Here is a 12,009-nt window from a genome sequence, read left to right on the forward strand (position 1 = left end):
AGTTGCAAGGGAAAGACTTGATCATAAAAAATGTTAAAATGTAACATGTAAATATGTAAAATGTAAAAATGTAGACGACGTTTTTACGTGGACGACGACGACGACGACGACGACGACGACGACGACGACGACGACGACGACGACGACGACGACTGGGGGAGAGAGGAGTTACCGTGTCTGGGGGCCAGAAACAGAGGATAGCTATCGCCCACGCTCTACTGAAAATCCCATCCATCCTCATACTAGACGAGGCTACCAGGTCAGTTGCAAGGGAATGACTTGATCATAAAACATGTTAAAATGTAACATGTAAAAATGTAACATGTGGAAATATAAGAAGTTAAAATGTAACATGTTAAAATGTAACGTGTTAAAATGTAACATTTTAAAATGTAACATGCTTAAATGTAACGTGTTAAAATGTAACATATTAAAATGTAACATGTAAAAATGTAACATGTAAAATTGTAACCTTTTAAAATGTAACATGCTTAAAGGTAACTTGTTAAAATGTAACATATTAAAAACGTTATGAGTACTGGTATGAGTAAAAGTTTTTATGTCAGCTTGGTGGTTGAGTGATTATAGTACTGCTGTAATCAGAAGGTAGCTGGTTTGATTCTATGTTACTTTGTTTGTATTACCCGTCACTGGTTTGGTATTACTAATTTAATTAATCTTTGTCACAGGTGTACGAGGCTGCTGGGCTGGCCAATGCTGACAGTTTTATCCGACAGTTCCCTGATGGCTACAGTACCATTCTGGGGGAGAGAGGAGTTACCGTGTCTGGGGGCCAGAAACAGAGGATAGCTATCGCCCGCGCTCTACTGAAAATCCCATCCATCCTCATACTAGACGAGGCTACCAGGTCAGTTGCAAGGGAATGACTTGATCATAAAACATGTTAAAATGTAACATGTAAAAATGTAACATGTGGAAATATAAGAAGTTAAAATGTAACATGTTAAAATGTAACGTGTTAAAATGTAACATTTTAAAATGTAACATGCTTAAATGTAACGTGTTAAAATGTAACATATTAAAATGTAACATGTAAAAATGTAACATGTAAAATTGTAACCTTTTAAAATGTAACATGCTTAAAGGTAACTTGTTAAAATGTAACATATTAAAAACGTTATGAGTACTGGTATGAGTAAAAGTTTTTATGTCAGCTTGGTGGTTGAGTGATTATAGTACTGCTGTAATCAGAAGGTAGCTGGTTTGATTCTATGTTACTTTGTTTGTATTACCCGTCACTGGTTTGGTATTACTAATTTAATTAATCTTTGTCACAGGTGTACGAGGCTGCTGGGCTGGCCAATGCTGACAGTTTTATCCGACAGTTCCCTGATGGCTACAGTACCATTCTGGGGGAGAGAGGAGTTACCGTGTCTGGGGGCCAGAAACAGAGGATAGCTATCGCCCGCGCTCTACTGAAAATCCCATCCATCCTCATACTAGACGAGGCTACCAGGTCAGTTGCAAGGGAAAGACTTGATCATAAAAAATGTTAAAATGTAACATGTAAATATGTAAAATGTAAAAATGTAGACGACGTTTTTACGTGGACGACGACGACGACGACGACGACGACGACGACGACGACGACGACGACGACGACGACGACGACGACGACGACGACGACGACGACGACGACGACGACGACGACGACGACGACGACGACGACGACGACTGGGGGAGAGAGGAGTTACCGTGTCTGGGGGCCAGAAACAGAGGATAGCTATCGCCCACGCTCTACTGAAAATCCCATCCATCCTCATACTAGACGAGGCTACCAGGTCAGTTGCAAGGGAATGACTTGATCATAAAACATGTTAAAATGTAACATGTAAAAATGTAACATGTGGAAATATAAGAAGTTAAAATGTAACATGTTAAAATGTAACGTGTTAAAATGTAACATTTTAAAATGTAACATGCTTAAATGTAACGTGTTAAAATGTAACATATTAAAATGTAACATGTAAAAATGTAACATGTAAAATTGTAACCTTTTAAAATGTAACATGCTTAAAGGTAACTTGTTAAAATGTAACATATTAAAAACGTTATGAGTACTGGTATGAGTAAAAGTTTTTATGTCAGCTTGGTGGTTGAGTGATTATAGTACTGCTGTAATCAGAAGGTAGCTGGTTTGATTCTATGTTACTTTGTTTGTATTACCCGTCACTGGTTTGGTATTACTAATTTAATTAATCTTTGTCACAGGTGTACGAGGCTGCTGGGCTGGCCAATGCTGACAGTTTTATCCGACAGTTCCCTGATGGCTACAGTACCATTCTGGGGGAGAGAGGAGTTACCGTGTCTGGGGGCCAGAAACAGAGGATAGCTATCGCCCGCGCTCTACTGAAAATCCCATCCATCCTCATACTAGACGAGGCTACCAGGTCAGTTGCAAGGGAAAGACTTGATCATAAAAAATGTTAAAATGTAACATGTAAATATGTAAAATGTAAAAATGTAGACGACGTTTTTACGTGGACGACGACGACGACGACGACGACGACGACGACGACGACGACGACGACGACGACGACGACGACGACGACGACGACGACTGGGGGAGAGAGGAGTTACCGTGTCTGGGGGCCAGAAACAGAGGATAGCTATCGCCCACGCTCTACTGAAAATCCCATCCATCCTCATACTAGACGAGGCTACCAGGTCAGTTGCAAGGGAATGACTTGATCATAAAACATGTTAAAATGTAACATGTAAAAATGTAACATGTGGAAATATAAGAAGTTAAAATGTAACATGTTAAAATGTAACGTGTTAAAATGTAACATTTTAAAATGTAACATGCTTAAATGTAACGTGTTAAAATGTAACATATTAAAATGTAACATGTAAAAATGTAACATGTAAAATTGTAACCTTTTAAAATGTAACATGCTTAAAGGTAACTTGTTAAAATGTAACATATTAAAAACGTTATGAGTACTGGTATGAGTAAAAGTTTTTATGTCAGCTTGGTGGTTGAGTGATTATAGTACTGCTGTAATCAGAAGGTAGCTGGTTTGATTCTATGTTACTTTGTTTGTATTACCCGTCACTGGTTTGGTATTACTAATTTAATTAATCTTTGTCACAGGTGTACGAGGCTGCTGGGCTGGCCAATGCTGACAGTTTTATCCGACAGTTCCCTGATGGCTACAGTACCATTCTGGGGGAGAGAGGAGTTACCGTGTCTGGGGGCCAGAAACAGAGGATAGCTATCGCCCGCGCTCTACTGAAAATCCCATCCATCCTCATACTAGACGAGGCTACCAGGTTGCAAGGGAATGACTTGATCGTAAAACATGTTAAAATGTAACATGTAAAAATGTAACATGTGGAAATATAAGAAGTTAAAATGTAACATGTTAAAATGTAACGTGTTAAAATGTAACATTTTTAAATGTAACATGCTTAAATGTAACGTGTTAAAATGTAACATATTAAAATGTAACATGTAAAAATGTAACATATTAAAAACGTTATGAGTACTGGTATGAGTAAAAGTTTTTATGTCAGCTTGGTGGTTGAGTGATTATAGTACTGCTGTAATCAGAAGGTAGCTGGTTTGATTCTATGTTACTTTGTTTGTATTACCCGTCACTGGTTTGGTATTACTAATTTAATTAATCTTTGTCACAGGTGTACGAGGCTGCTGGGCTGGCCAATGCTGACAGTTTTATCCGACAGTTCCCTGATGGCTACAGTACCATTCTGGGGGAGAGAGGAGTTACCGTGTCTGGGGGCCAGAAACAGAGGATAGCTATCGCCCGCGCTCTACTGAAAATCCCATCCATCCTCATACTAGACGAGGCTACCAGGTCAGTTGCAAGGGAATGACTTGATCATAAAACATGTTAAAATGTAACATGTAAAAATGTAACATGTGGAAATATAAGAAGTTAAAATGTAACATGTTAAAATGTAACGTGTTAAAATGTAACATTTTAAAATGTAACATGCTTAAATGTAACGTGTTAAAATGTAACATATTAAAATGTAACATGTAAAAATGTAACATGTAAAATTGTAACCTTTTAAAATGTAACATGCTTAAAGGTAACTTGTTAAAATGTAACATATTAAAAACGTTATGAGTACTGGTATGAGTAAAAGTTTTTATGTCAGCTTGGTGGTTGAGTGATTATAGTACTGCTGTAATCAGAAGGTAGCTGGTTTGATTCTATGTTACTTTGTTTGTATTACCCGTCACTGGTTTGGTATTACTAATTTAATTAATCTTTGTCACAGGTGTACGAGGCTGCTGGGCTGGCCAATGCTGACAGTTTTATCCGACAGTTCCCTGATGGCTACAGTACCATTCTGGGGGAGAGAGGAGTTACCGTGTCTGGGGGCCAGAAACAGAGGATAGCTATCGCCCGCGCTCTACTGAAAATCCCATCCATCCTCATACTAGACGAGGCTACCAGGTCAGTTGCAAGGGAAAGACTTGATCATAAAAAATGTTAAAATGTAACATGTAAATATGTAAAATGTAAAAATGTAGACGACGTTTTTACGTGGACGACGACGACGACGACGACGACGACGACGACGACGACGACGACGACGACGACGACGACGACGACTGGGGGAGAGAGGAGTTACCGTGTCTGGGGGCCAGAAACAGAGGATAGCTATCGCCCGCGCTCTACTGAAAATCCCATCCATCCTCATACTAGACGAGGCTACTAGGTCAGTTGCAAGGGAATGACTTGATCGTAAAACATGTTAAAATGTAACATGTAAAAATGTAACATGTGGAAATATAAGAAGTTAAAATGTAACATGTTAAAATGTAACGTGTTAAAATGTAACATTTTAAAATGTAACATGCTTAAATGTAACGTGTTAAAATGTAACATATTAAAATGTAACATGTAAAAATGTAACATGTAAAATTGTAACCTTTTAAAATGTAACATGCTTAAAGGTAACTTGTTAAAATGTAACATATTAAAAACGTTATGAGTACTGGTATGAGTAAAAGTTTTTATGTCAGCTTGGTGGTTGAGTGATTATAGTACTGCTGTAATCAGAAGGTAGCTGGTTTGATTCTATGTTACTTTGTTTGTATTACCCGTCACTGGTTTGGTATTACTAATTTAATTAATCTTTGTCACAGGTGTACGAGGCTGCTGGGCTGGCCAATGCTGACAGTTTTATCCGACAGTTCCCTGATGGCTACAGTACCATTCTGGGGGAGAGAGGAGTTACCGTGTCTGGGGGCCAGAAACAGAGGATAGCTATCGCCCGCGCTCTACTGAAAATCCCATCCATCCTCATACTAGACGAGGCTACCAGGTCAGTTGCAAGGGAATGACTTGATCATAAAACATGTTAAAATGTAACATGTTAAAATGTAACATGTAAAAATGTAACATGTGGAAATATAAGAAGTTAAAATGTAACATGTTAAAATGTAACGTGTTAAAATGTAACATTTTAAAATGTAACATGCTTAAATGTAACGTGTTAAAATGTAACATATTAAAATGTAACATGTAAAAATGTAACATGTAAAATTGTAACCTTTTAAAATGTAACATGCTTAAAGGTAACTTGTTAAAATGTAACATATTAAAAACGTTACGAGTACTGGTATGAGTAAAAGTTTTTATGTCAGCTTGGTGGTTGAGTGATTATAGTACTGCTGTAATCAGAAGGTAGCTGGTTTGATTCTATGTTACTTTGTTTGTATTACCCGTCACTGGTTTGGTATTACTAATTTAATTAATCTTTGTCACAGGTGTACGAGCCTGCTGGGCTGGCCAATGCTGACAGTTTTATCCGACAGTTCCCTGATGGCTACAGTACCATTCTGGGGGAGAGAGGAGTTACCGTGTCTGGGGGCCAGAAACAGAGGATAGCTATCGCCCGCGCTCTACTGAAAATCCCATCCATCCTCATACTAGACGAGGCTACCAGGTCAGTTGCAAGGGAATGACTTGATCATAAAACATGTTAAAATGTAACATGTAAAAATGTAACATGTGGAAATATAAGAAGTTAAAATGTAACATGTTAAAATGTAACGTGTTAAAATGTAACATTTTAAAATGTAACATGCTTAAATGTAACGTGTTAAAATGTAACATATTAAAATGTAACATGTAAAAATGTAACATGTAAAATTGTAACCTTTTAAAATGTAACATGCTTAAAGGTAACTTGTTAAAATGTAACATATTAAAAACGTTATGAGTACTGGTATGAGTAAAAGTTTTTATGTCAGCTTGGTGGTTGAGTGATTATAGTACTGCTGTAATCAGAAGGTAGCTGGTTTGATTCTATGTTACTTTGTTTGTATTACCCGTCACTGGTTTGGTATTACTAATTTAATTAATCTTTGTCACAGGTGTACGAGGCTGCTGGGCTGGCCAATGCTGACAGTTTTATCCGACAGTTCCCTGATGGCTACAGTACCATTCTGGGGGAGAGAGGAGTTACCGTGTCTGGGGGCCAGAAACAGAGGATAGCTATCGCCCGCGCTCTACTGAAAATCCCATCCATCCTCATACTAGACGAGGCTACCAGGTCAGTTGCAAGGGAAAGACTTGATCATAAAAAATGTTAAAATGTAACATGTAAATATGTAAAATGTAAAAATGTAGACGACGTTTTTACGTGGACGACGACGACGACGACGACGACGACGACGACGACGACGACGACGACGACGACGACGACGACGACTGGGGGAGAGAGGAGTTACCGTGTCTGGGGGCCAGAAACAGAGGATAGCTATCGCCCACGCTCTACTGAAAATCCCATCCATCCTCATACTAGACGAGGCTACCAGGTCAGTTGCAAGGGAATGACTTGATCATAAAACATGTTAAAATGTAACATGTAAAAATGTAACATGTGGAAATATAAGAAGTTAAAATGTAACATGTTAAAATGTAACGTGTTAAAATGTAACATTTTAAAATGTAACATGCTTAAATGTAACGTGTTAAAATGTAACATATTAAAATGTAACATGTAAAAATGTAACATGTAAAATTGTAACCTTTTAAAATGTAACATGCTTAAAGGTAACTTGTTAAAATGTAACATATTAAAAACGTTATGAGTACTGGTATGAGTAAAAGTTTTTATGTCAGCTTGGTGGTTGAGTGATTATAGTACTGCTGTAATCAGAAGGTAGCTGGTTTGATTCTATGTTACTTTGTTTGTATTACCCGTCACTGGTTTGGTATTACTAATTTAATTAATCTTTGTCACAGGTGTACGAGGCTGCTGGGCTGGCCAATGCTGACAGTTTTATCCGACAGTTCCCTGATGGCTACAGTACCATTCTGGGGGAGAGAGGAGTTACCGTGTCTGGGGGCCAGAAACAGAGGATAGCTATCGCCCGCGCTCTACTGAAAATCCCATCCATCCTCATACTAGACGAGGCTACCAGGTCAGTTGCAAGGGAATGACTTGATCATAAAACATGTTAAAATGTAACATGTAAAAATGTAACATGTGGAAATATAAGAAGTTAAAATGTAACATGTTAAAATGTAACGTGTTAAAATGTAACATTTTAAAATGTAACATGCTTAAATGTAACGTGTTAAAATGTAACATATTAAATGTAACATGTAAAAATGTAACATGTAAAATTGTAACCTTTTAAAATGTAACATGCTTAAAGGTAACTTGTTAAAATGTAACATATTAAAAACGTTATGAGTACTGGTATGAGTAAAAGTTTTTATGTCAGCTTGGTGGTTGAGTGATTATAGTACTGCTGTAATCAGAAGGTAGCTGGTTTGATTCTATGTTACTTTGTTTGTATTACCCGTCACTGGTTTGGTATTACTAATTTAATTAATCTTTGTCACAGGTGTACGAGGCTGCTGGGCTGGCCAATGCTGACAGTTTTATCCGACAGTTCCCTGATGGCTACAGTACCATTCTGGGGGAGAGAGGAGTTACCGTGTCTGGGGGCCAGAAACAGAGGATAGCTATCGCCCGCGCTCTACTGAAAATCCCATCCATCCTCATACTAGACGAGGCTACCAGGTCAGTTGCAAGGGAAAGACTTGATCATAAAAAATGTTAAAATGTAACATGTAAATATGTAAAATGTAAAAATGTAGACGACGTTTTTACGTGGACGACGACGACGACGACGACGACGACGACGACGACGACGACGACGACGACGACGACGACGACGACGACGACGACTGGGGGAGAGAGGAGTTACCGTGTCTGGGGGCCAGAAACAGAGGATAGCTATCGCCCACGCTCTACTGAAAATCCCATCCATCCTCATACTAGACGAGGCTACCAGGTCAGTTGCAAGGGAATGACTTGATCATAAAACATGTTAAAATGTAACATGTAAAAATGTAACATGTGGAAATATAAGAAGTTAAAATGTAACATGTTAAAATGTAACGTGTTAAAATGTAACATTTTAAAATGTAACATGCTTAAATGTAACGTGTTAAAATGTAACATATTAAAATGTAACATGTAAAAATGTAACATGTAAAATTGTAACCTTTTAAAATGTAACATGCTTAAAGGTAACTTGTTAAAATGTAACATATTAAAAACGTTATGAGTACTGGTATGAGTAAAAGTTTTTATGTCAGCTTGGTGGTTGAGTGATTATAGTACTGCTGTAATCAGAAGGTAGCTGGTTTGATTCTATGTTACTTTGTTTGTATTACCCGTCACTGGTTTGGTATTACTAATTTAATTAATCTTTGTCACAGGTGTACGAGGCTGCTGGGCTGGCCAATGCTGACAGTTTTATCCGACAGTTCCCTGATGGCTACAGTACCATTCTGGGGGAGAGAGGAGTTACCGTGTCTGGGGGCCAGAAACAGAGGATAGCTATCGCCCGCGCTCTACTGAAAATCCCATCCATCCTCATACTAGACGAGGCTACCAGGTTGCAAGGGAATGACTTGATCGTAAAACATGTTAAAATGTAACATGTAAAAATGTAACATGTGGAAATATAAGAAGTTAAAATGTAACATGTTAAAATGTAACGTGTTAAAATGTAACATTTTAAAATGTAACATGCTTAAATGTAACGTGTTAAAATGTAACATATTAAAATGTAACATGTAAAAATGTAACATGTAAAATTGTAACCTTTTAAAATGTAACATGCTTAAAGGTAACTTGTTAAAATGTAACATATTAAAAACGTTAGGAGTACTGGTATGAGTAAAAGTTTTTATGTCAGCTTGGTGGTTGAGTGATTATAGTACTGCTGTAATCAGAAGGTAGCTGGTTTGATTCTATGTTACTTTGTTTGTATTACCCGTCACTGGTTTGGTATTACTAATTTAATTAATCTTTGTCACAGGTGTACGAGGCTGCTGGGCTGGCCAATGCTGACAGTTTTATCCGACAGTTCCCTGATGGCTACAGTACCATTCTGGGGGGAGAGAGGAGTTACCGTGTCTGGGGGCCAGAAACAGAGGATAGCTATCGCCCGCGCTCTACTGAAAATCCCATCCATCCTCATACTAGACGAGGCTACCAGGTCAGTTGCAAGGGAAAGACTTGATCATAAAAAATGTTAAAATGTAACATGTAAATATGTAAAATGTAAAAATGTAGACGACGTTTTTACGTGGACGACGACGACGACGACGACTACGACGACGACGACGACGACGACGACGACGACGACGACGACTACGACGACGACGACGACGACGACGACGACGACGACGACGACGACGACGACGACGACGACGACGACGACGACGACGACGACGACGACGACGACGACGACGACGACGACGACGACGACGACGACGACTGGGGGAGAGAGGAGTTACCGTGTCTGGGGGCCAGAAACAGAGGATAGCTATCGCCCACGCTCTACTGAAAATCCCATCCATCCTCATACTAGACGAGGCTACCAGGTCAGTTGCAAGGGAATGACTTGATCGTAAAACATGTTAAAATGTAACATGTAAAAATGTAACATGTGGAAATATAAGAAGTTAAAATGTAACATGTTAAAATGTAACGTGTTAAAATGTAACATTTTAAAATGTAACATGCTTAAATGTAACGTGTTAAAATGTAACATATTAAAATGTAACATGTAAAAATGTAACATGTAAAATTGTAACCTTTTAAAATGTAACATGCTTAAAGGTAACTTGTTAAAATGTAACATATTAAAAACGTTATGAGTACTGGTATGAGTAAAAGTTTTTATGTCAGCTTGGTGGTTGAGTGATTATAGTACTGCTGTAATCAGAAGGTAGCTGGTTTGATTCTATGCTACTTTGTTTGTATTACCCGTCACTGGTTTGGTATTACTAATTTAATTAATCTTTGTCACAGGTGTACGAGGCTGCTGGGCTGGCCAATGCTGACAGTTTTATCCGACAGTTCCCTGATGGCTACAGTACCATTCTGGGGGGGAGAGGAGTTACCGTGTCTGGGGGCCAGAAACAGAGGATAGCTATCGCCCGCGCTCTACTGAAAATCCCATCCATCCTCATACTAGACGAGGCTACCAGGTCAGTTGCAAGGGAATGACTTGATCATAAAACATGTTAAAATGTAACATGTAAAAATGTAAAAAAATGTAACATGTTAAAATGTAACGTGTTAAAATGTAACATTTTAAAATGTAACATGCTTAAATGTAACGTGTTAAAATGTAACATATTAAAATGTAACATGTAAAAATGTAACATGTAAAATTGTAACCTTTTAAAATGTAACATGCTTAAACGTAACTTGTTAAAATGTAACATATTAAAAACGTTATGAGTACTGGTATGAGTAAAAGTTTTTATGTCAGCTTGGTGGTTGAGTGATTATAGTACTGCTGTAATCAGAAGGTAGCTGGTTTGATTCTATGTTACTTTGTTTGTATTACCCGTCACTGGTTTGGTATTACTAATTTAATTAATCTTTGTCACAGGTGTACGAGGCTGCTGGGCTGGCCAATGCTGACAGTTTTATCCGACAGTTCCCTGATGGCTACAGTACCATTCTGGGGGAGAGAGGAGTTACCGTGTCTGGGGGCCAGAAACAGAGGATAGCTATCGCCCGCGCTCTACTGAAAATCCCATCCATCCTCATACTAGACGAGGCTACCAGGTCAGTTGCAAGGGAATGACTTGATCATAAAACATGTTAAAATGTAACATGTAAAAATGTAAAAAAATGTAACATGTTAAAATGTAACGTGTTAAAATGTAACATTTTAAAATGTAACATGCTTAAATGTAACGTGTTAAAATGTAACATATTAAAATGTAACATGTAAAAATGTAACATGTAAAATTGTAACCTTTTAAAATGTAACATGCTTAAAGGTAACTTGTTAAAATGTAACATATTAAAAACGTTATGAGTACTGGTATGAGTAAAAGTTTTTATGTCAGCTTGGTGGTTGAGTGATTATAGTACTGCTGTAATCAGAAGGTAGCTGGTTTGATTCTATGTTACTTTGTTTGTATTACCCGTCACTGGTTTGGTATTACTAATTTAATTAATCTTTGTCACAGGTGTACGAGGCTGCTGGGCTGGCCAATGCTGACAGTTTTATCCGACAGTTCCCTGATGGCTACAGTACCATTCTGGGGGAGAGAGGAGTTACCGTGTCTGGGGGCCAGAAACAGAGGATAGCTATCGCCCGCGCTCTACTGAAAATCCCATCCATCCTCATACTAGACGAGGCTACCAGGTCAGTTGCAAGGGAATGACTTGATCATAAAACATGTTAAAATGTAACATGTAAAAATGTAACATGTGGAAATATAAGAAGTTAAAATGTAACATGTTAAAATGTAACGTGTTAAAATGTAACATTTTAAAATGTAACATGCTTAAATGTAACGTGTTAAAATGTAACATATTAAAATGTAACATGTAAAAATGTAACATGTAAAATTGTAACCTTTTAAAATGTAACATGCTTAAAGGTAACTTGTTAAAATGTAACATATTAAAAACGTTATGAGTACTGGTATGAGTAAAAGTTTTTATGTC

The sequence above is a fragment of the Macrosteles quadrilineatus genome, unplaced genomic scaffold (assembly GCF_028750875.1).
Source record: "Macrosteles quadrilineatus isolate MER2022 unplaced genomic scaffold, UCM_ALF_1.0 Scaffold_21__1_contigs__length_2333173, whole genome shotgun sequence".
NCBI lineage: Eukaryota > Metazoa > Arthropoda > Insecta > Hemiptera > Cicadellidae > Macrosteles > Macrosteles quadrilineatus.